The following is a 27,126-nucleotide window of genomic DNA, read 5'->3' as shown; positions in this document are numbered from 1 at the left end:
CAACTTGTATTTTAACAAATGACTTAAGGTGGACTTTAAAAGCAATAAGAATCAATAAAAAGTGTTTTTAAATCATTAATGTCAGGTAATCAAGTTATAAAAGGGAGAAAATAATGAGTTTCCATGGCAACAATATATATTGTTATATATTTTGGATTTTAATAACTTCATCCATAAATGATAGGTTGGACAATAATTTTTAATTGTTTATTTGTTTGGGAAATTTTATTCGTCCTACTTGTATTTTAACCAATAAATTAAGGTGGACTTTAAAAGCAATAAGAATCAATAAAAAAGTGCTTTAAAATCATTAATGTCAGGTAATCAGGTTATAAAAGGGAGAAAATAATGAGTTTCCATGGCAACAATATATATTGTTGTATATTTTGGATTTTTCTAATAACGCCATCCATAAATGCAAGGTTGGATTACGTTTTTATTGTTTATCTGTTTGGGAACTTTTAGTTATTCTACTTGTATTTTAACAAATAAATTTAGCTGGACTTTAAAATCATTAAAAAATAATAAAAAAGTGCTTTGAAATCATTAATGTCAAGTAATCAGGTTATAAAAGGGAGAAAATAATGAGTTTCCATGGTAACAATACAGCCTGATATATAATTTGTGTTTTTTTATCAACTCCATTCTTAAATGCAAAGTTCAATAATAGTTTTTATTGTTTATTTGTTTATGAACTTTTAGTTGTCTTAAATATATTTTAACACATAACTTAAGCTGGACTTTAACAGCTATAGGAATCAATAAAAAAGTGCTTTAAAATCATTAATGTCAAGTAATCAGGTTATAGAAGAGAGAAAATAATGAGTTTCCATGGCAACCATATATATTGTTATATATTTTGGGTTTTTCTAATAACACCATCCATAAATGCAAGGTTGGATAATCGTTTTTATTGTTTATTTGTTTATGAACTTTTAGTTGTCTTACATATATTTTAACAAATAACTTAAGGTGGACTTTAACAGCTATAGGAATCAATAAAAAGTAATTTAAAATCATTAATGTCAGTTAATCAGGTTATAAAAGGGAGACAATATGGAGTTTCCCTGGCAACAATATATATAGTTATATATTTTGTGTTTTTTTATCATATAAATGCAAGGTTAAATAATAGTTGTTTTTTGTATTTGTGAATTTTTAGTTGTCCTATTTGTATTTACCAGCTCCAGTATTTTAACAAGTAACTTAAGATGGACTTTAAAAGCATAAGTGTGGGGAAGGCTATGACAAAAACTCTTATGGGAAATGTGGAGCAGATGGCATCCACACATATGAGTCTACTTTCAATTAGCATGAAAAAGAGAGCAAAGAACATCAACATCCACAAACAATGTCCCGACAAGCCGTGTAGAAAAAGAGCCAACTTAAATAGTCCTGATTGTAAACAGGAAACAGGTGAGGGGAAATGCCAGTCAAGCAGCCACAGGGAAAACACCAACAAAACCAGAAGAGCTGTCAAAATAAAAGCACAGAGCAGGAACTAACAAAAACACCGGAGAACGCTAACTAAACCCAACATAAGAATCAATAAAAACGTGCTTTAAAATCATTAATGTCAGGTAATCAGGTTATAAAAGGGAGAACAAAACGAGTTTCCATGGCAACTGTATATATTATTATATATTTTGTGTTTTATTAACTCCATCCATAAATGCAAAGTTGGATTATAGTTGTTATTGTTTATTTGTGAACTTTTAGTTGTCCCACTTGTATTTTAACAAAGACTTTAGTCGGTAGCAATAACAAGGTAGAAGAATTCCTTGTATAAATGAGTGAGTGACACATGTGTCGAGTGTAAGCCTGCCTGCACTCTGCACTCTGCAGTCCTACAAACAATATGTATAAATGAGTGAGTGACACATGTGTCGAGTGTAAGCCTGCCTGCACTCTGCGGTCCTACAAACAATATGTATAAATGAGTGAGTGACACATGTGTCGAGTGTAAGCCTGCCTGCACTCTGCACTCTGCAGTCCTACAAACAATATGTATAAATGAGTGAGTGACACATGTGTCGAGTGTAAGCCTGCCTGCACTCTGCAGTCCTACAAACAATATGTATAAATGAGTGAGTGACACATGTGTCGAGTGTAAGCCTGCCTGCACTCTGCGGTCCTACAAACAATATGTATAAATGAGTGAGTGACACATGTGTCGAGTGTAAGCCTGCCTGCACTCTGCACTCTGCAGTCCTACAAACAATATGTATAAATGAGTGAGTGACACATGTGTCGAGTGTAAGCCTGCCTGCACTCTGCGGTCCTACAAACAATATGTATAAATGAGTGAGTGACACATGTGTCGAGTGTAAGCCTGCCTGCACTCTGCACTCTGCAGTCCTACAAACAATATGTATAAATGAGTGAGTGACACATGTGTCGAGTGTAAGCCTGCCTGCACTCTGCGGTCCTACAAACAATATGTATAAATGAGTGAGTGACACATGTGTCGAGTGTAAGCCTGCCTGCACTCTGCACTCTGCAGTCCTACAAACAATATGTATAAATGAGTGAGTGACACATGTGTCGAGTGTAAGCCTGCCTGCACTCTGCAGTCCTACAAACAATATGTATAAATGAGTGAGTGACACATGTGTCGAGTGTAAGCCTGCCTGCACTCTGCGGTCCTACAAACAATATGTATAAATGAGTGAGTGACACATGTGTCGAGTGTAAGCCTGCCTGCACTCTGCACTCTGCAGTCCTACAAACAATATGTATAAATGAGTGAGTGACACATGTGTCGAGTGTAAGCCTGCCTGCACTCTGCGGTCCTACAAACAATATGTATAAATGAGTGAGTGACACATGTGTCGAGTGTAAGCCTGCCTGCACTCTGCACTCTGCAGTCCTACAAACAATATGTATAAATGAGTGAGTGACACATGTGTCGAGTGTAAGCCTGCCTGCACTCTGCAGTCCTACAAACAATATGTATAAATGAGTGAGTGACACATGTGTCGAGTGTAAGCCTGCCTGCACTCTGCGGTCCTACAAACAATATGTATAAATGAGTGAGTGACACATGTGTCGAGTGTAAGCCTGCCTGCACTCTGCACTCTGCAGTCCTACAAACAATATGTATAAATGAGTGAGTGACACATGTGTCGAGTGTAAGCCTGCCTGCACTCTGCGGTCCTACAAACAATATGTATAAATGAGTGAGTGACACATGTGTCGAGTGTAAGCCTGCCTGCACTCTGCGGTCCTACAAACAATATGTATAAATGAGTGAGTGACACATGTGTCGAGTGTAAGCCTGCCTGCACTCTGCGGTCCTACAAACAATATGTATAAATGAGTGAGTGACACATGTGTCGAGTGTAAGCCTGCCTGCACTCTGCGGTCCTACAAACAATATGTATAAATGAGTGAGTGACACATGTGTCGAGTGTGAGCCTGCCTGCACTCTGCACTCTGCAGTCCTACAAACAATATGTATAAATGAGTGAGTGACACATGTGTCGAGTGTAAGTCTGCCTGCACTCTGCAGTCCTACAAACAATATGTATAAATGAGTGAGTGACTTATGTGTCGAGTGTAAGCCTGCCTGTGTCCTTCCTGCACTCTGCAGTCCTACAAACAATATGTATAACTGTATAAATGAGTGAGTGACACATGTGTCGAGTGTAAGCCTGCCTGCACTCTGCGGTCCTACAAACAATATGTATAAATGAGTGAGTGACACATGTGTCGAGTGTGAGCCTGCCTGCACTCTGCACTCTGCAGTCCTACAAACAATATGTATAAATGTATAAATGAGTGAGTGACACATGTGTCGAGTGTCGGCCTGCCTGCACTCTGCAGTCCTACAAACAATATGTATAAATGAGTGAGTGACACATGTGTCGAGTGTAAGCCTGCCTCTGTCCTTCCTGCACTCTGCACTCTGCAGTCCTACAAACAATAAATCATCATCCTTGATGAAATGTTTGGCTGCGACTGCTACTTGACAAGTCGACAAATCCTCCTGGGCCGCACTCAATTTGTATTTACGACAGCCAGCCCAGCAAGTATTATTCAATTATCATGATCCGATTGTTCCTTACTCCTACTTTAAAAAAGGCGTGGACTTCAGCCGCTGCTTCCTGTTGCCAACGTGTGGTCTCTCTCTTCCGGTACATTCTGTGTGAACACTGCAGGCTGGCTTGATGGTTGCCAGGTCAGAGCCAGAAGGCTTCATCTGTAGGAGATAAGGCTGAACCATAGCAGAGCGGCCCCGGGGCCCTCTGTGACGTCGTCTCCTGTCCGCTGTGTGGAATGTTCTTTACTGTTCTTTACTTCACCACCCAACTTTGTCCACAAACTATCAAGTTGACATTATTTCTCGGCAGTTAATTAAACGCGTTACTTAAAAAAAGGGCAAATGCAGTTGAGGCGTTTTTCATATGAGAGCAGAGTGTGTGTGTGTGCCTTTAAAAGGCGGTGCCTGTTGCCTAGCGACGTGTGACATCAGCACCCAGACATTAGCATTGGCTAAACTGTGTTAGCTTAGCAGCGGCAGCTGGTTGATAAAGAGATTATAAACGTGCTTCCGTGGATGCCAAATATCTTCTTGTAAACAAACGGGGTATTGTTTGGATTGCACTTCAATTGTTGTTTTGCTGTTCATTACTCCCATGTAGTGTATCGTGTGCGTGTTTATGTTATATGTTGTGACAGACTTCCTGCCGTCACCGTGTGGGTTGCGGGGACACTGGACACACGACGCATCGTAGCAGGTTTGATTCAGGTTTGTTCTTTCAGTAAATGTGTCTTTGGGCTAGTCGGGCGCACCCATTTCTAGTGCGCCGGCCCTGCTTCCTGGTCACGATGCACCTATCGGTGCTCGTCTGCTCCGTCTGTGGCGGGGACTCATCTTGGCGTGCTCTGTTGTCGGGCTGCCGTGGTTTCCTCCTTTCTTCCCCCTATCGTGCCCCCTTTGCCTCTCTTATAGTCTAGGAGCAGATGCGCAGTTTGTGAGCAGGTTTGTGTCTTACGCACCTGACTCAGATTGCCGTTCTCTTGCAGCTCCGCGTGAGTCACCCTCTCCTCGCCGCCGCATGCCCCGCCTCCTGGCCTCCATCTTGGTCCAGACCGCCTCTTTCAGCCCGCTGTCGGCCCGTCGGCTGCGTCTCTCCACAATGTATATATATATATATATATATATATATATATATATATATATATATATATATATATATATATATATATATAAACAAAATTGCGCTCTAGCTCCCCCTAGGAAGAAATCACAGACAAAACTGTCTGTAACTTCCAGTATGAATGTTGTAGAAACATGAAATAAAAACCAATATGTAGGTCTCAGTTAGACCTATATTTCATACACTCTTACCTCCCAGCTAAAATCCACAGGGAGTTTGCAATTTCCCCTTCAATAAAAAGTTGCCAAAATTTTTTTAGCTTTTTTTCAAACATTACCTCCTCTGAGGCCGTTTGTCGTTTTGGTTTCAAACTACCACAGGAGAGAAATTGAACCCTTTTGATTAAAAGTTGATGAAATAGTTTTAATCACTGCTACGCTTTTGATTTTATCAGCCTTCAAAGAACCACTTCAAAGATGGCCGCCGTGCACAGACACAGTGAGGGAGACGTTTTTTTTTTGTCCCGTTTTTTTTCCGTACCGTCTGCTGCTGTTGCGCACGCACCAACATTCATGAGGGAGGGGCTGTGATGGTCTATACCAAGATGGCTGCCAGGTGACATAGCTAAGCTGGTATGTTTTAAAGTTGTCCTTTGCCTGCATATCGTAAAAACAAGCGTCCAACATTCTTTATTTTGGGTACTTACATATGGTGCCTGACTGTTGTGGCGTTTTAAGGCCATCTGCACTTTTGATGCCACGGTAAAGACATTGAATGGTCCGGTTTTGATTTTATTAGCCTCCAAAAGACCGCTGCGCTGAAAATTATTTTTAAGATGGCCGCCGTGCGCTCACACAGAGAGCTAGATGTTATTTTTCTGTATTTTTCCTAGCGCTCCCAGTATGTAATCTTATAAACGTATGTATGTATGTATGGATGTATGTATGTATGTAATCTTATAAATGTATGTATGTATGTATGTAATCTTATAAATGTATGTATGTATGTATGTAATCTTATAAATGTATGTATGTATGTAATCTTATAAATGTATGTATGTATGTATGTAATCTTATAGTTAATCTTATAAATGTATGTATGTATGTAATCTTATAAATGTATATATGTATGTATGTAATCTTATAAATGTATGTATGTATGTATGTAAGTAATCTTATAAATGTATGTAATCTTATAAATGGCATAAACGCGCCAGTGACACAATATTTGAATAATATTAACATTAGTTGTGCTTCACCCTCGTGTGAAATATTTGTTAAGATGGCTGCCAGCTAGCTAGCGCTTATCCGGGTTTGAGTCGCGGGGGCAGCAGCCTAAGCAGTCCCGTCCATCGCTGCTTGCAGCTTTAATTTATTTTCATGTTTTAAGTGTGAAGCGAATTATGTTTATATAGCACTTTTTCTCTAGAGACTCAAAGCACTTTGTGACAATCCAATGCAAACATCACAAGCTGCATGGTTTCCTGATACTGTATTTTCCATTTGAGGACAGTTTTGTCATCATCGTTGTCAAATAAAGCCAACTTAATTATTAATGAATTCAACTTCAAAGTGTTTGTACTTAAGTAGTTCCCACGCACGTTTAGTGTCAGAACCTTGGCAGGAAGTAGGCCTCCTCCAATCAGACGCGAGCACCCTTACACGTCTTTAAGATACAGGTAGTCCTCAAGAAGGCCCATTACCTCCTCGTGGATGCAAGGTTCAGCGCTCCTTGACCTGATTGCACTCATTTCTCTTCTCATTCAGCCAGAAAATGCAGAACAAAACTTCAAGTGTTTCTCTCCTTTCAAGTCTGCAAGAATATTAAGTGTGGGTCAGGAATGTAGTCCAAGAAAACTGCAGTACTGCTGCTCAAATGGGATTGTTGCATGAGGAGCATCCACCCAGAACCCGGGCCTACTCGCTTCTGTCTGTCACCCAACTCATCATCTTTAATCCCACTGAATAATAATAACATGCTTTTTAACAATAACAATGAATTTAAATGTAAATATTCTGTGTTTGGCCCCAACAATTACAACAATATTAACTTGCTTTTAAACAATACAAAAAATAATTAAAATGTGAATATTTTGTGCTTGGTTGGCCCCAACAATACAACAATATTAGCATGCTTTTAAAGCAAGGGTCAGCAACCTTTTTGAAAGCAAGAGCTACTTCTTGGCTACTGATTAATGCCAAGGGCTACCAGTTTGATACACACTTCAATAAATGGCCAGAAATAGCCAATTTGCTCAATTTACCTTTAACTCTGTTATTATTAGTAATTAATGATATATATCTTTGTGGGAACACTGATCATCTTAATTATTTCTCACAGTAAATATATATATAAACAGATAAATATTTTTATACATATATTTCGACTCTTTAAAAGTCAACATTCAACCGAAAAAAAGAAGAGAAAAGCTAAATAATTTGAATCTTTTTGGAAAAAAAAATAAAATAAAATAAAAAATGGAACATATTTAGTAATTTTTCCTGATTAAAATTCATTTTAGAATGTTGATGACGTGTTTTAAATAAGTTAAAATCCAATCTGCACTTTGTTAGAATATATAACAAATAGGACCAAGCTTTATTTCTAACAAAGACAAATCGTTTTTTTTTTTGAATAAATATTTCACAAATATTCTTTGTCGAAAAAACAGAAGCTAAAACGAAGAAATAAATTATAATTTATTTATTATTCTTTACAATAAAAAAAATACTTGAACATTGATTTAAATTGTCAGGAAAGAAGAGGAAGGAATTTAAAAGGTAAAAAGGTATATGTGTTTAAAAATCCTAAAATCATTTTTAAGGTTGTATTTTTTTCGCTAAAATTTTCTTTCTGAAAGCAATAAGAAGCAAAGTAAAAAAATAAATTAATTTATTTAAAGAAGCGAAGACCAAGTCTTTAAAATATTTTCTTGGATTTTCAAATTCTATTTGAGTTTTGTCTCTTTTAGAATTAAAAATGTGGAGCAAAGCAAGACCAGCTTGCTAGTAAATAAATACTATTTTAAAAATAGAGGCAGCTCACTGGTAAGTGCTGCTATTTGAGCTATTTTTAGAACAGGCCAGCCGGCGACTCATCTGGTCCTTACGGGCGACCTGGTGTTGGTGACCCCTGCTTTAAACAGTAAAAAATAATTTAAATGTGAATATTCTGTGCTTGGCCCCAACAATTACAACAATATTAACATTTGACCTCTGTTTCCTTATTCTATTCTTTCACTTCCACAAATTCCTCAGTAAATTCACCAAAAACGTCAGCGTGGAGTTATTGAGTCTGTACAGCTGATTGATTGATTGATTGATACTTTTATTAGTAGATTGCACAGTACAGTACATATTCTGTACAGTTGACCACTAAATGGTAACACCCCAATAAGTTTTTCAACTTGTTTAAGTCGGGGTCCACCTTCATCAATCAATTCATGGTAAGCCAATTCATTGGAGAGCTAGCTTGCGCAGCCGGTGGGTCCATGACCACGACTTCTGTTTTGTTTGATCGGCCGTTTTACTGCCCTGTCACAGAAGCCCTTTGGAAACAATAAAGGTGTATTTAGAAAGTCCTTCTGTGTCAATAGGTCATTTCACAACACATATATTTGCGGCTTATGTGAAAAAAAGTAATTTTATATACGAAGTGAATTATATTTATATAGCGCTTTTCTCAAGTGACTCAAAGCGCTTTACATAGTGAAACCCAATATCTAAGTTACATTTAAAGCAATGTGGGTGGCACTGGGAGCAGGTGGGTAAAGTGTCTTGCCCAAGGACACAACGATAGTAACTAGGATGGCACAAGCGGGAATCGAACCTGCAACCCTCAAGTTGCTGGCACGGCCACGCTACCAACCAAGCTATTCCGCCCTATATATATTTATATATATCTTTTTTTTTTAATAAATATATTTACGTGTAATCACATGACCCAGAGGCACTTCCAGGTTGGTAGTGCATAAGTATATAAACCTGATGCTGTCACGTAGCACGTATTCTGATAGTAGTACTTATTTACTTTTAGTCTTATTTGTAAACATGATTTTGAACACACGTGTTGACACATTTTGGGGGTGCAGCGGGGTGACTCACTAGCCACATTTCTACTGGCACTTTAAAGACAGCACCTGTGGTGAGGCTAATATTGACTTGTCACAATCCTGCATTGATGAAGTTTGAGTTTGACACGAGAACAAACTTCTGTCCTGCCCCCCCCCCTCTTGTTATTTTCACTATTTGACAGGATTACAGTACCTGAGCCCCCCCCCCCACACACACACCAGCCCCCCTATAAAAACTGTCCTAAATCCTGCCAAAATTGGTTTGAAAAGTGTGCCGATGACTTTCAAAGCGCTTCATGGCTGGGCTCCCAGCTTCATGCATTTCATGTTTTTATCGCCACCAACAGCGTCCTCCTCCAAATAAACAGAGCGGGGAAGAAGACGTCGCTCTCTGACTGGCGAGGATGGAAAAAGTTTGCAGCACGGAAAACGACACGGCGCCTTTTTTGACTGAGGGGTGGTCTTTGAATGCAGTTGGAACTTTCCATCTCTTAAACGTGTGGTCTGTCTACGGCACGGTGGGCCGGGCTCTGGGGGTCCTGGTGCTGGTCGGCCCGGCTGCGTGGGGGCGGTGGTCCCTGGTTCCTGTGTGGGGTTGGGCTCTCTGGGTGGCTGGGGCCGTACTCGGGCTCCCACATATACTGGAAATCAGATATATTGTACATAAAAATACACATTTATGCTCAGATACACACAATTATTCATACAAACATAACCTGAGCATCCCTAATCTTGTTAGTTCCCGAAACTAAGCCGTGTCTGGCCTGCTTAGTACTTGGATGGGAGACTGCCTAGGAATACCAGGTGCTGTTTGACCTTTGGACTGTTTAAGTTCCCTTTTTTTTCACTCCCTTGTTTTGTTTCCATGGCTACCGATTGGTTTCACCTGTTGCTCATTTGGACACACGCACCTGTGTAATCATGAAGTGTCTTTTTCTGTTGGTGGGCCTGCCGTCGTTGTGATCTTGTCTCGCTCTGTGCTGACTTCATTCCTGCCTTACCATAGTTTCCTGCTTCATGCCATGCCAAGTAACTTTTGTTTGATTTATGCTCAGAGTCTGTTTATGCCTTAGTTTTGTTCCTCAGCCCAAGTTGTGCCTCAACTGTGAGCGCTTTTTGTTTGTCACTTTTTGTAGTTAAAATTAAATCATGTTTTTACCAAAATGCAGTGTCAATCAATCAATCAATCAATCAATCAATGTTTATTTATATTGCCCCTAATCACAAATGTCTCAAAGGACTGCACAAATCATTACGACTACAACATCCTCGGAAGAACCCACAAAAGGGCAAGGAAAACTCACACCCAGTGGGCAGGGAGAATTCACATCCAGTGGGACGCCAGTGACAATGTTGACTATGAGAAACCTTGGAGAGGACCTCAGATGTGGGCAACCCCCCCCCCCCTCTAGGAGACCGAAAGCAATGGATGTAAGTAAGCTGCAACCCCCCATCCTGACACGTACACACTCAAAGTACATACATCCACACACACATTTACCGTACAAACATACATATATATATATATATGTATATATATATATATATATATATGTATATATATATATATGTAGGTGTGGGAAAAATCACAAGACTACTTCATCTCTACAGAACTGTTTCATGAGGGGTTCCCTCAATCATCAGGAGATTTTTCTCCTGATGATTTTTCTCCGGACTCTTCAAAAATCTCCTGATGATTGAGGGAACCCCTCATGAAACAGTTCTGTAGAGATGAAGTAGTCTTGTAGTTTTTCCCACACCTACATATTGCGCTCTACCACGGTATCGAGCACTATTCTCTGGATAATCCAATCAAGATATATATATATATATATGTGTGTGTGTGTGTATATATATATATATATATATATATATATATATATATATATATATATATATATATATATATATATATATATATATATGTATGTTTGTACAGTAAATGTGTGATACCGTGGTAGAGCGCAATATGTAGGTGTGGGAAAAACTGCAAGACTACTTCATCTCTACAGAACTGTTTCATGAGGGGTTCCCTCAATCATCAGGAGATTTTTCTCCTGATGATTTTTCTCCGGACTCTTCAAAAATCTCCTGATGATTGAGGGAACCCCTCATGAAACAGTTCTCTACCACGGTATCGAGCACCATTCTCTGGATAATCCAATCAAGATATATATATATATATGTGTGTGTGTGTATATATATATATATATATATATATATATATATATATATATATATATATATATATATATATATATATATGTATGTTTGTACAGTAAATGTGTGTGTGGATGTATGTACTTTGAGTGTGTATATATATATATATATATATATATATATATATATATACACACACACACATATATATATATATATCTTGATTGGATTATCCAGAGAATAGTGCTCGATACCGTGGTAGAGCGCAATATGTAGGTGTGGGAAAAACTACAAGACTACTTCATCTCTACAGAACTGTTTCATGAGGGGTTCCCTCAATCATCAGGAGATTTTTCTCCTGATGATTTTTCTCCGGACTCTTCAAAAATCTCCTGATGATTGAGGGAACCCCTCATGAAACAGTTCTGTAGAGATGAAGTAGTCTTGTAGTTTTTCCCACACCTACATATTGCGCTCTACCACGGTATCGAGCACTATTCTCTGGATAATCCAATCAAGATATATATATATATATATGTGTGTGTGTGTATATATATATATATATATATATATATATATATATATATATATATATATATATATATATATGTGTGTGTGTATGTGTATGTGTATGAAAATGGATTAGAACGGCAAGATTAGAAAAAATACAATAAAAAACAAACAAACATCCCCAAAAAAAAAAAATATATATATATATATATGCCAGGTTCGAACACCAAACCATCTATTAAACAGGACAAGAAGCAAGGAATCAAACAGAGACAGGATTCAATTGAGCTCACGAGGAGAGCGCGTGGAAATGCACCCTCGTACAGTGTCACCCCACGTCACTTTATGCAGCACTCTAGTTCTGGTTCATAAACAGTTGAAAGAAAATGTGCTTGGTGCGGTGTCGGGTTTTCCCCCTTTTCTGCTCATCCGCCTTATCTTCTTGTAGACTTCGGGTCCTTATAAGGCCCCTCCCGTGGCTGTCCAGAAATGGAAAAAACAGACACTTCTAATATAAAAATAAATAAATAAAAATCACCAAAAAACCAAAATATATTTGTAAATTTTTTTATTTGTATTTTTTTATAAATGGGACTTTCTGCGGCCTCTGGGCTGTACTTTGGGGACTCCTGATCTACGTCAACAATATGATTGGTTCGAGTAGCTGGACAGGACAAAAGATAAATAAATACATAAATAAAAGTGATGTTGCCATGGAGATGTCTGTGCTAACTGTCAGCTCTCAGTTTGCTTACGGGACCCGGCAGGTCTTCTTTTACATCCCACTGGGAGAAGGCGGACTTCCCATCAGCCCACTCGGGGACGGCCGAGCAGCATCCTGGTCTGCAGAGATCCGTACTTCCCAAACATGTATTATTCATGAGTTCATTAGCAGAGGTGGACTTTGGCTTATTGCGAATCAGAGGAACAAATATTTAGTGGCATCAGTGCGGGAACGAGCAAGCGTCTCCACAGAAGGTGGGCCGGGGGCGACATCACACCTCATAAAAGAGGAGCTGGAGTGGGATTAAAATTGTATGAGCGAGGTGCCAACATGTCTGTGTGAAGACTGCAAATAAGACAATTAACCTGCTGGCCATTAAGGGTCAGCGCAGAAAAAGCCCGCTGATGCTTGCTTCTTATTAGGCCGACATTTGCACGCGTGTCTGCGGACCTTTTATGGCTTCTTAAAGCATCAATTCATTTGGGATGGAAATCAATGATCCTCCAGGAGCAAACTGGCTGCTAATGGCCCGAGGTTTTGTTCTCCCCGAGACCGGAGACCAATGGGGCGACTCCTGCACGGCCAAGTGGTCTTCAACTCCAGGTGCCCCCATGCAGATGTCTCTTCAACGCCGAGTGCTCCTTAGCCATAGGGCCGCCTTCCAGCTCTGTCCGCCATCTTGCATGCAGGATGGAACACAAACGGGAGGAAACATGACCACCTGTGTCCTCGGGTGGAAGAACTCACACTCTGCTCGGAACTTTCCACTGGATTTAAGTCTGTGGCGTGCAAACACTCTTAAAGTTGACGTACCAATGACTGACACACACACACACACACACACACACACACACACACACACACACACACAAGATGTGGTGAAATGTGTCCTCTGCATTTGACCCATCACCCTTGATCACCCCCTGGGAGGTGAGGGGAGCAGTGGGCAGCAGTGGTGGCCACGCCTGGGATCCAATTTTGGTGGTTTAACCCCCAATTTCAACCTTGATGCTGAGTGAGGGAGGTATGGACTGGACTCTCACACTATTATGTTAGATCCACTATGGACTGGACTCTCACTATTATGTTAGATCCACTATGGACTGGACTCTCACACTATTATGTTAGATCCACTATGGACTGGACTCTCACTATTATGTTAGATCCACTATGGACTGGACTCTCACTATTATGTTAGATCCACTATGGACTGGACTCTCTCACTATTATGTTAGATCCACTATGGACTGGACTCTCACACTATTATGTTAGATCCACTATGGACTGGACTCTCACTATTATGTTAGATCCACTATGGACTGGACTCTCACTATTATGTTAGATCCACTATGGACTGGACTCTCACACTATTATGTTAGATCCACTATGGACTGGACTCTCACTATTATGTTAGATCCACTATGGACTGGACCCTCACTATTATGTTGGATCCACTATGGACTGGACTCTCACACTATTATGTTAGATCCACTATGGACTGGACTCTCACACTATTCCGTTAGATCCACTATGGACTGGACTCTCACTATTATGTTAGATCCACTATGGACTGGACTCTCACTATTATGTTAGATCCACTATGGACTGGACTCTCACACTATTATGTTAGATCCACTATGGACTGGACTCTCACTATTATGTTAGATCCACTATGGACTGGACTCTCACTATTATGTTAGATCCACTATGGACTGGACTCTCACTATTATGTTAGATCCACTATGGACTGGACTCTCACTATTATGTTAGATCCACTATGGACTGGACTCTCACTATTATGTTAGATCCACTATGGACTGGACTCTCACTATTATGTTGGATCCACTATGGACTGGACTCTCACAGAATTATGTTAGATCCACTATGGACTGGACTCTCACTATTATGTTAGATCCACTATGGACTGGACTCTCACTATTATGTTGGATCCACTATGGACTGGACTCTCACACTATTATGTTAGATCCACTATGGACTGGACTCTCACTATTATGTTAGATCCACTATGGACTGGACTCTCACACTATTATGTTAGATCCACTATGGACTGGATTCTCACTATTATGTTAGATCCACTATGGACTGGACTCTCACACTATTATGTTAGATCCACTATGGACTAGACTCTCGCTATTATGTTAGATCCACTATGGACTGGACTCTCACACTATTATGTTAGATCCACTATGGACTGGACTCTCACACTATTATGTTAGATCCACTATGGACTGGACTCTCACACTACTATGTTAGATCCACTATGGACTGGACTCTCACTATTATGTTAGATCCACTATGGACTGGACTCTCACACTACTATGTTAGATCCACTATGGACTGGACTCTCACTATTATGTTAGATCCACTATGGACTGGACTCTCACTATTATGTTAGATCCACTATGGACTGGACTCTCACTATTATGTTAGATCCACTATGGACTAGACTCTCACTATTATGTTGGATCCACTATGGACTGGACTCTCACTATTATGTTAGATCCACTATGGACTGGACTCTCACAATATTATGTTAGATCCACTATGGACTGGACTCTCACTATTATGTTAGATCCACTATGGACTGGACTCTCACTATTATGTTAGATCCACTATGGACTGGACTCTCACACTATTATGTTAGATCCACTATGGACTGGACTCTCACTATTATGTTAGATCCACTATGGACTGGACTCTCACACTATTATGTTAGATCCACTATGGACTGGACTCTCACTATTATGTTAGATCCACTATGGACTGGACTCTCACACTATTATGTTAGATCCACTATGGACTGGACTCTCACTATTATGTTAGATCCACTATGGACTGGACTCTCACACTATTATGTTAGATCCACTATGGACTGGACTCTCACTATTATGTTAGATCCACTATGGACTGGACTCTCACTATTATGTTAGATCCACTATGGACTGGACTCTCACTATTATGTTAGATCCACTATGGACTGGACTCTCACGCTATTATGTTAGATCCACTATGGACTGGATTCTCACTATTATGTTAGATCCACTATGGACTGGACTCTCACACTATTATGTTAGATCCACTATGGACTTGACTCTCACTATTATGTTAGATCCACTATGGACTGGACTCTCACACTATTATGTTAGATCCACTATGGACTGGACTCTCACAATATTATGTTAGATCCACTATGGACTGGACTCTCACTATTATGTTAGATCCACTATGGACTGGACTCTCACACTATTATGTTGGATCCACTATGGACTGGACTCTCACTATTATGTTAGATCCACTATGGACTGGACTCTCACACTATTATGTTAGATCCACTATGGACTGGACTCTCACTATTATGTTAGATCCACTATGGACTGGACTCTCAAACTATTATGTTAGATCCACTATGGACTGGACTCTCACTATTATGTTAGATCCACTATGGACTGGACTCTCACTATTATGTTAGATCCACTATGGACTGGACTCTCACTATTATGTTAGATCCACTATGGACTGGACTCTCACGCTATTATGTTAGATCCACTATGGACTGGATTCTCACTATTATGTTAGATCCACTATGGACTGGACTCTCACACTATTATGTTAGATCCACTATGGACTTGACTCTCACTATTATGTTAGATCCACTATGGACTGGACTCTCACACTATTATGTTAGATCCACTATGGACTGGACTCTCACTATTATGTTAGATCCACTATGGACTGGACTCTCACACTATTATGTTAGATCCACTATGGACTGGACTCTCACAATATTATGTTAGATCCACTATGGACTGGACTCTCACTATTATGTTAGATCCACTATGGACTGGACTCTCACTATTATGTTAGATCCACTATGGACTGGACTTTCACTATTATGTTTGATCCACTATGGACTGGACTCTCACAATATTATGTTAGATCCACTATGGACTGGACTCTCACTATTATGTTAGATCCACTATGGACTGGACTCTCACACTATTATGTTTGATCCACTATGGACTGGACTCTCACACTATTATGTTGGATCCACTATGGACTGGACTCTCACTATTATGTTAGATCCACAATGGACTGGACTCTCACACTATTATGTTAGATCCACTATGGACTGGACTCTCACAATATTATGTTAGATCCACTATGGACTGGACTCTCACTATTATGTTAGATCCACTATGGACTGGACTCTCACACTATTATGGTAGATCCACTATGGACTGGACTCTCACACTATTATGTTAGATCCACTATGGACTGGACTCTCACAATATTATGTTAGATCCACTATGGACTGGACTCTCACTATTATGTTAGATCCACTATGGACTGGACTATCACACTATTATGTTAGATCCACTATGGACTGGACTCCCACTATTATGTTAGATCCACAATGGACTGGACTCTCACACTATTATGTTAGATCCACTATGGACTGGACTCTCACAATATTATGTTAGATCCACTATGGACTGGACTCTCACTATTATGTTAGATCCACTATGGACTGGACTCTCACACTATTATGGTAGATCCACTATGGACTGGACTCTCACACTATTATGTTAGATCCACTATGGACTGGACTCTCACAATATTATGTTAGATCCACTATGGACTGGACTCTCACTATTATGTTAGATCCACTATGGACTGGACTATCACACTATTATGTTAGATCCACTATGGACTGGACTCTCACACTATTATGTTAGATCCACTATGGACTGGACTCTCACACTATTATGTTAGATCCACTATGGACTGGACTCTCACTATTATGTTAGATCCACTATGGACTGGACTCTCACTATTATGTTAGATCCACTATGGACTGGACTCTCACTATTATGTTAGATCCACTATGGACTGGACTCTCACTATTACGTTAGATTCACTATGGACTGGACTTTCACTATATTATTATGGGGTCCCCACACCTTCGGTCCGCTCCAAGATTTCTCATTGTCATCCCATTGGTTGGAGTTTTTCCTTGCCCTGATGTGGGATCTGAGCCAAGGATGTGGTTGTGTCTTGTGCAGCCCTTTGAGACACTCAGGATTTAGGCTACATAAGTAAACATTGATTGATTGACTTCAATAACAAACAAAGCTAAGAATGTTCTGGACCTGGTCCAATTGGAGTTCTGACCCTGGGACCAGACCAGCACGGCTGTGGAGGATTCCCAAACAATCCTCCACGTGCATGAAAGTGTGCCAAGGAAGACCGGGACTCTCCGAGGAGGACTTTTCTGACAAAGTGCTGACAGAAAGAGAAGAAGAGAACAAGAGTAAATGTTGTCTTCCATATTTGTTGTTGCTGCTTGGCTTCTTTTTTGTTTGCCGTTTAGCTTGAGTCTGTCTTTGGTTGCCGTGGCAACCCCCAATTCATTACACCAGCAGCCCAAAATGTTACAGCCAGAGCAGGAGAATCCAATTTACAAAGCAACAACATCCCATCATTCCAAATCAATAGCAGCCGGTAGGAGACCTGCGCATCCGCCGTCGCCACGGCAACGCCACGTCAAGTGTTACGTAACTCCTCTGCTGGAGTGTAAATAACAACAATGCAACACATTTATTGGACTAAAACACAAGATTTAAAATGCTTGAGTAGCTGGTAGAAGGCGTGCTGCACACCACCAAGTAGTCCTGACTCTAGAAGGCTGTCTCACAATCTTTGTGTTGAAAAGTGGAGCGACTGCGACGTCTCAGGAGAAAATCCACAAGAAAATTTCAATTATCTGCTCGTTTTTACGCCCGATCTGCAGACTTTCCACGCTTTGCACTTTTGACTCGGCTTTTTAGGCGAGTGACAAGGCAGTGAAGAGAAAAGCTTGTTTTACGCCGAAAACATGGCCAGGTAGTGCTGGGACTTTTATTTTGGCGGGGAAGCTCTTAAGAGCCGACTAAGTGGGTCAGCCGTGAAATAATGGCTGCTCACTCCTTTAAAGCATTGATTGAACTCTGCCTCACCTTTGACTTACCCTGTTCTGAGAGGTGGGGGACGGTTTAGAAGACCAGGTTGGGGAGACCATGTTGGGAAGACCATGTTGGTGAGACCATGTTGGTGAGGCCATGTTGGTGAGACCATGTTGGTGAGACCATGTTGGGAAGACCATGTTGGTGAGGCCATGTTGGTGAGACCATGTTGGTGAGACCATGTTGGTGAGACCATGTTGGTGAGACCATGTTGGTGATACCATGTTGGTGATACCATGTTGGTGGGACCATGTTGGTGAGACCATGTTGGTGAGGCCATGTTGGTGATACCATGTTGGTGATACCATGTTGGTGGGACCATGTTGGGAAGACCATGTTGGTGAGACCATGTTGGGAAGACCATGTTGGTGAGACCATGTTGGTGAGGCCATGTTGGTGAGACCATGTTGGTGAGACCATGTTGGTGAGACCATGTTGGGAAGACCATGTTGGTGAGACCATGTTGGTGAGACCATGTTGGTGAGACCATGTTGGTAAGACCATGTTGGTGAGACCATGTTGGTGAGACCATGTTGGTGAGACCATGTTGGTGATACCATGTTGGTGATACCATGTTGGTGAGACCATGTTGGTGAGACCATGTTGGTGAGGCCATGTTGGTGAGGCCATGTTGGTGAGAACATGTTGGGAAGACCATGTTGGTGAGACCATGTTGGTGAGACCATGTTGGTGAGACCATGTTGGTAAGACCATGTTGGTGAGACCATGTTGGTGAGACCATGTTGGTGAGACCATGTTGGTGATACCATGTTGGTGATACCATGTTGGTGAGACCATGTTGGTGAGACCATGTTGGTGAGGCCATGTTGGTGAGGCCATGTTGGTGAGAACATGTTGGGAAGACCATGTTGGGAAGACCATATTGGTGAAACCATGTTGGGAAGACCATGTTGGTGAGACCATGTTGGTGAGACCATGTTGGTGGGACCATGTTGGTGAGACCATGTTGGGAAGACCATGTTGGTGAGACCATGTTGGTGAGACCATGTTGGTGAGACCATGTTGGTAAGACCATGTTGGTGAGACCATGTTGGTGAGACCATGTTGGTGAGACCATGTTGGTGATACCATGTTGGTGATACCATGTTGGTGAGACCATGTTGGTGAGACCATGTTGGTGAGGCCATGTTGGTGAGGCCATGTTGGTGAGAACATGTTGGGAAGACCATGTTGGGAAGACCATATTGGTGAGACCATGTTGGTGGGACCATGTTGGTGAGACCATGTTGGGAAGACCATGTTGGTGAGACCATGTTGGTGAGACCATGTTGGTGAGACCATGTTGGTAAGACCATGTTGGTGAGACCATGTTGGTGAGACCATGTTGGTGAGACCATGTTGGTGATACCATGTTGGTGAGACCATGTTGGTGAGACCATGTTGGTGAGGCCATGTTGGTGAGGCCATGTTGGTGAGAACATGTTGGGAAGACCATGTTGGGAAGACCATATTGGTGAAACCATGTTGGGAAGACCATGTTGGTGAGACCATGTTGGTGAGACCATGTTGGTGGGACCATGTTGGTGAGACCATGTTGGGAAGACCATGTTGGTGAGACCATGTTGGTGAGACCATGTTGGTAAGACCATGTTGGTGAGACCATGTTGGTGAGACCATGTTGGTGAGACCATGTTGGTGATACCATGTTGGTGATACCATGTTGGTGAGACCATGTTGGTGAGACCATGTTGGTGAGGCCATGTTGGTGAGGCCATGTTGGTGAGAACATGTTGGGAAGACCATGTTGGGAAGACCATATTGGTGAAACCATGTTGGGAAGACCATGTTGGTGAGACCATGTTGGTGAGACCATGTTGGTGAGACCATGTTGGTGAGACCATGTTGGTGAGGCCATGTTGGTGAGACCATGTTGGTGAAACCATGTTGGGAAGACCATGTTGGTGAGACCATGTTGGTGAAACCATGTTGGGAAGACCATGTTGGTGAGAACATGTTGGGAAGACCATGTTGGGAAGACCATGTTGGGAAGACCATATTGGTGAAACCATGTTGGGAAGACCATGTTGGTGAGACAATGTTGGTGAAACCATGTTGGGAAGACCATGTTGGTGAGACCATGTTGGTGAAACCATGTTGGGAAGACCATGTTGGTGAGAACATGTTGGGAAGACCATGTTGGGAAGACCATGTTGGTGAAACCATGTTGGGAAGACCATGTTGGTGAGACCATGTTGGTGAGACCATGTTGGTGAGACCATGTTGGTGAGGCCATGTTGGGAAGACCATGTTGGTGAGACCATGTTGGTGAGACCATGTTGGTGAGACCATGTTGGTGAGGCCATGTTGGTGAGACCATGTTGGTGAAACCATGTTGGGAAGACCATGTTGGTGAGAACATGTTGGTGAGACCATGTTGGGAAGACCATGTTGGTGAAACCATGTTGGGAAGACCATGTTGGTGAAACCATGTTGGGAAGACCATGTTGGTGAAACCATGTTGGGAAGACCATGTTGGGAAGACCATGTTGGTGAAACCATGTTGGGAAGACCATGTTGGGAAGACCATGTTGGTGAAACCATGTTGGGAAGACCATGTTGGTGAGACCATGTTGGTGAGACCATGTTGGTGAGACCATGTTGGTGAGGCCATGTTGGGAAGACCATGTTGGTAAGACCATGTTGGTGATACCATGTTGGTGAGACCATGTTGGTGGGACCATGTTGGTGAGACCATGTTGGTGAAACCATGTTGGGAAGACCATGTTGGTGAGAACATGTTGGGAATACCATGTTGGTGAGACCATGTTGTGAAGACCATGTTGGTGAAACCATGTTGGGAAGACCATGTTGGTGAGGCCATGTTGGGAAGACCATATTGGTGAAACCATGTTGGGAAGACCATGTTGGTGAAACCATGTTGGGAAGACCATGTTGGGAAGACCATGTTGGTGAAACCATGTTGGGAAGACCATGTTGGTGAGACCATGTTGGTGAGACCATGTTGGTGAGGCCATGTTGGGAAGACCATGTTGGTAAGACCATGTTGGTGAGACCATGTTGGTGAAACCATGTTGGTGAGACCATGTTGGTGAGACCATGTTGGTGAAACCATGTTGGGAAGACCATGTTGGTGAAACCATGTTGGGAAGACCATGTTGGGAAGACCATGTTGGTGAAACCATGATGGGAAGACCATGTTGGTGAGACCATGTTGTGAAGACCATGTTGGTGAGGCCATGTTGGGAAGACCATATTGGTGAAACCATGTTGGGAAGACCATGTTGGTGAAACCATGTTGGGAAGACCATGTTGGGAAGACCATGTTGGTGAAACCATGTTGGGAAGACCATGTTGGTGAGACCATGTTGGTGAGACCATGTTGGTGAGGCCATGTTGGGAAGACCATGTTGGTAAGACCATGTTGGTGAGACCATGTTGGTGAAACCATGTTGGTGAGACCATGTTGGTGAGACCATGTTGGTGAAACCATGTTGGGAAGACCATGTTGGTGAAACCATGTTGGGAAGACCATGTTGGGAAGACCATGTTGGTGAAACCATGATGGGAAGACCATGTTGGTGAGACCATGTTGGTGAGACCATGTTGGTGAGACCATGTTGGGAAGACCATGTTGGTGAGACCATGTTGGGAAGACCATGTTGGTGGGACCATGTTGGTGAGACCATGTTGGGAAGATCATGTTGGGAAGACCATTATATCTCATTGTATCACTTAGTCATGCTTTCTATATAGTACCTGGTACTAGACCATGCTCTCTATATAGTACTTGGTACTAGAAGATGCTGTCTTCATAGTACCTGGTCCTAGAAGATGACGTCTACATAGTACCTGGTCCTATAAGATGCTGTCTACATAGTACCTGGTCCTAGAAGATGCCGTCTACATAGTACCTGGTCCTAGAAGATGCCGTCTACATAGTACCTGGTCCTAGAAGATGCTGTCTACATAGTACCTGGTCCTAGAAGATGCTGTCTACATAGTACCTGGTCCTAGAAGATGCTGTCTACACAGTACCTGGTCCTAGAAGATGCTGTCTACATAGGACCTGGTCCTAGAAGATGCTGTCTACATAGTACCTGGTCCTAGAAGATGCTGGCTACATAGTACCTGGTCCTAGGAGATGCTGTCTACATAGTACCTGGTCCTAGAAGATGCTGCCTACATAGTACCAGGTCCTAGAAGATGCTGTCTACATAGTACCTGGTCCTAGAAGATGCTGCCTACATAGTACCTGGTCCTATAAGATGCTGTATACATAGTACCTGGTCCTAGAAGATGCTGTATACATAGTACCTGGTCTTAGAAGATGCTGTCTACATAGTACCTGGTCCTAGAAGATGCTGTCTACATAGTACCTGGTCCTAGAAGATGCTGTCTACATAGTACCTGGTCCTAGAAGATGCTGTCTACATAGTACCTGGTCCTAGAAGATGCTGTCTACATAGTACCTGGTCCTAGAAGATGCTGTCTACACAGTACCTGGTCCTAGAAGATGCTGGCTACATAGTACCTGGTCCTAGAAGATGCTGTCTACATAGTACCTGGTCCTAGAAGATGCTGGCTACATAGTACCTGGTCCTAGGAGATGCTGTCTACATAGTACCTGGTCCTAGAAGATGCTGCCTACATAGTACCTGGTCCTAGAAGATGCCGTCTACATAGTACCTGGTCATAGAAGATGCTGTCTACATAGTACCTGGTCCTAGGGGATGCTGTCTACATAGTACCTGGTCATAGAAGATGCTGTATACATAGTACCTGGTCTTAGAAGATGCTGTCTACATAGTACCTGGTCCTAGAAGATGCTGCCTACATAGTACCCGGTCCTAGAAGATGCTGCCTACATAGTACCTGGTCCTAGAAGATGCTCTCTACATAGTACCTGGTCCTAGAAGATGCTGTCTACATAGTACTTGGTCCTAGAAGATGCTGGCTACATAGTACCTGGTCCTAGGAGATGCTGTCTACATAGTACCTGGTCCTAGAAGATGCTGCCTACATAGTACCTGGTCCTAGAAGATGCCGTCTACATAGTACCTGGTCCTAGAAGATGCTGGCTACATAGTACCTGGTCCTAGGGGATGCTGCCTACATAGTACCTGGTCATAGAAGATGCTGTATACATAGTACCTGGTCTTAGAAGATGCTGTCTACATAGTACCTGGTCCTAGAAGATGCTGCCTACATAGTACCCGGTCCTAGGAGATGCTGCTTACATAGTACCTGGTCCTAGAAGATGCTGTCTACATAGTACCTGGTCCTAGAAGATGCTGTCTACATAGTACCTGGTCCTAGAAGATGCTGTCTACACAGTACCTGGTCCTAGAAGATGCTGTCTACATAGGACCTGGTCCTAGAAGATGCTGTCTACATAGTACCTGGTCCTAGAAGATGCTGGCTACATAGTACCTGGTCCTAGAAGATGCTGTCTACATAGTACCTGGTCCTAGAAGATGCTGCCTACATAGTACCAGGTCCTAGAAGATGCTGTCTACATAGTACCTGGTCCTAGAAGATGCTGCCTACATAGTACCTGGTCCTATAAGATGCTGTATACATAGTACCTGGTCCTAGAAGATGCTGTATACATAGTACCTGGTCTTAGAAGATGCTGTCTACATAGTACCTGGTCCTAGAAGATGCCGTCTACATAGTACCTGGTCCTAGAAGATGCTGTCTACATAGTACCTGGTCCTAGAAGATGCTGTCTACATAGTACCTGGTCCTAGAAGATGCTGTCTACATAGTACCTGGTCCTAGAAGATGCTGTCTACACAGTACCTGGTCCTAGAAGATGCTGGCTACATAGTACCTGGTCCTAGAAGATGCTGTCTACATAGTACCTGGTCCTAGAAGATGCTGGCTACATAGTACCTGGTCCTAGGAGATGCTGTCTACATAGTACCTGGTCCTAGTAGATGCTGCCTACATAGTACCTGGTCCTAGAAGATGCCGTCTACATAGTACCTGGTCATAGAAGATGCTGTCTACATAGTACCTGGTCCTAGGGGATGCTGTCTACATAGTACCTGGTCATAGAAGATGCTGTATACATAGTACCTGGTCTTAGAAGATGCTGTCTACATAGTACCTGGTCCTAGAAGATGCTGCCTACATAGTACCCGGTCCTAGAAGATGCTGCCTACATAGTACCTGGTCCTAGAAGATGCTCTCTACATAGTACCTGGTCCTAGAAGATGCTGTCTACATAGTACTTGGTCCTAGAAGATGCTGGCTACATAGTACCTGGTCCTAGGAGATGCTGTCTACATAGTACCTGGTCCTAGAAGATGCTGCCTACATAGTACCTGGTCCTAGAAGATGCCGTCTACATAGTACCTGGTCCTAGAAGATGCTGGCTACATAGTACCTGGTCCTAGGGGATGCTGCCTACATAGTACCTGGTCATAGAAGATGCTGTATACATAGTACCTGGTCTTAGAAGATGCTGTCTACATAGTACCTGGTCCTAGAAGATGCTGCCTACATAGTACCCGGTCCTAGAAGATGCTGCTTACATAGTACCTGGTCCTAGAAGATGCTGTCTACATAGTACCTGGTCCTAGAAGATGCTGTCTACATAGTACCTGGTCCTAGAAGATGCTGTCTACATAGTACCTGGTCCTAGAGGATGCTGCCTACATAGTACCTGGTCCTAGAAGATGCTGCCTACATAGTACCTGGTCCTAGAGGGTGCTGTCTACATAGTACCTGGTCCTAGAAGACGCTGTCTACATAGTACCTGGTCCTAGAAGATGCTGTCTACACAGTACCTGGTCCTAGAAGATGCTGGCTACATAGTACCTGGTCCTAGAAGATGCTGTCTACATAGTACCTGGTCCTAGAAGATGCTGGCTACATAGTACCTGGTCCTAGGAGATACTGTCTACATAGTACCTGGTCCTAGAAGATGCTGCCTACATAGTACCTGGTCCTAGAAGATGCCGTCTACATAGTACCTGGTCATAGAAGATGCTGTCTACATAGTACCTGGTCCTAGGGGATGCTGTCTACATAGTACCTGGTCATAGAAGATGCTGTATACATAGTACCTGTCTTAGAAGATGCTGTCTACATAGTACCTGGTCCTAGAAGATGCTGCCTACATAGTGCCCGGTCCTAGAAGATGCTGCCTACATAGTACCTGGTCCTAGAAGATGCTGTCTACATAGTACCTGGTCCTAGAAGATGCTGTCTACATAGTACCTGGTCCTAGAAGATGCTGTCTACATAGTACCTGGTCCTAGAGGATGCTGCCTACATAGTACCTGGTCCTAGAAGATGCTGCCTACATAGTACCTGGTCCTAGAGGATGCTGTCTACATAGTACCTGGTCCTAGAAGATGCTGTCTACATAGTACCTGGTCCTAGAAGATGCTGTCTACACAGTACCTGGTCCTAGAAGATGCTGGCTACATAGTACCTGGTCCTAGAAGATGCTGTCTACATAGTACCTGGTCCTAGAAGATGCTGGCTACATAGTACCTGGTCCTAGGAGATGCTGTCTACATAGTACCTGGTCCTAGAAGATGCTGCCTACATAGTACCTGGTCCTAGAAGATGCCGTCTACATAGTACCTGGTCCTAGAAGATGCTGTCTACATAGTACCTGGTCCTAGAAGATGCTGTCTACATAGTACCTGGTCCTAGAGGATGCTGCCTACATAGTACCTGGTCCTAGAGGATGCTGCCTACATAGTACCTGGTCCTAGAGGATGCTGTCTACATAGTACCTGGTCCTAGAAGATGCTGTCTACATAGTACCTGGTCCTAGAAGATGCTGTCTACACAGTACCTGGTCCTAGAAGATGCTGGCTACATAGTACCTGGTCCTAGAAGATGCTGTCTACATAGTACCTGGTCCTAGAAGATGCTGTCTACATAGTACCTGGTCCTAGAGGATGCTGCCTACATAGTACCTGGTCCTAGAGGATGCTGCCTACATAGTACCTGGTCCTAGAGGATGCTGTCTACATAGTACCTGGTCCTAGAAGATGCTGTCTACATAGTACCTGGTCCTAGAAGATGCTGTCTACACAGTACCTGGTCCTAGAAGATGCTGGCTACATAGTACCTGGTCCTAGAAGATGCTGTCTACATAGTACCTGGTCCTAGAAGATGCTGGCTACATAGTACCTGGTCCTAGGAGATGCTGTCTACATAGTACCTGGTCCTAGAAGATGCTGCCTACATAGTACCTGGTCCTAGAAGATGCCGTCTACATAGTACCTGGTCATAGAAGATGCTGTCTACATAGTACCTGGTCCTAGGGGATGCTGTCTACATAGTACCTGGTCATAGAAGATGCTGTATACATAGTACCTGGTCTTAGAAGATGCTGTCTACATAGTACCTGGTCCTAGAAGATGCTGCCTACATAGTACCCGGTCCTAGAAGGTGCTGCCTACATAGTACCTGGTCCTAGAAGATGCTGTCTACATAGTACCTGGTCCTAGAAGATGCTGTATACATAGTACCTGGTCCTAGAAGATGCTGGCTACATAGTACCTGGTCCTAGGAGATGCTGCCTAC

Source organism: Nerophis ophidion, linkage group LG15 (genome assembly GCF_033978795.1).
Source record: "Nerophis ophidion isolate RoL-2023_Sa linkage group LG15, RoL_Noph_v1.0, whole genome shotgun sequence".
Lineage (NCBI taxonomy): Eukaryota > Metazoa > Chordata > Actinopteri > Syngnathiformes > Syngnathidae > Nerophis > Nerophis ophidion.
Note: the sequence above shows the minus strand (reverse complement) of the source record.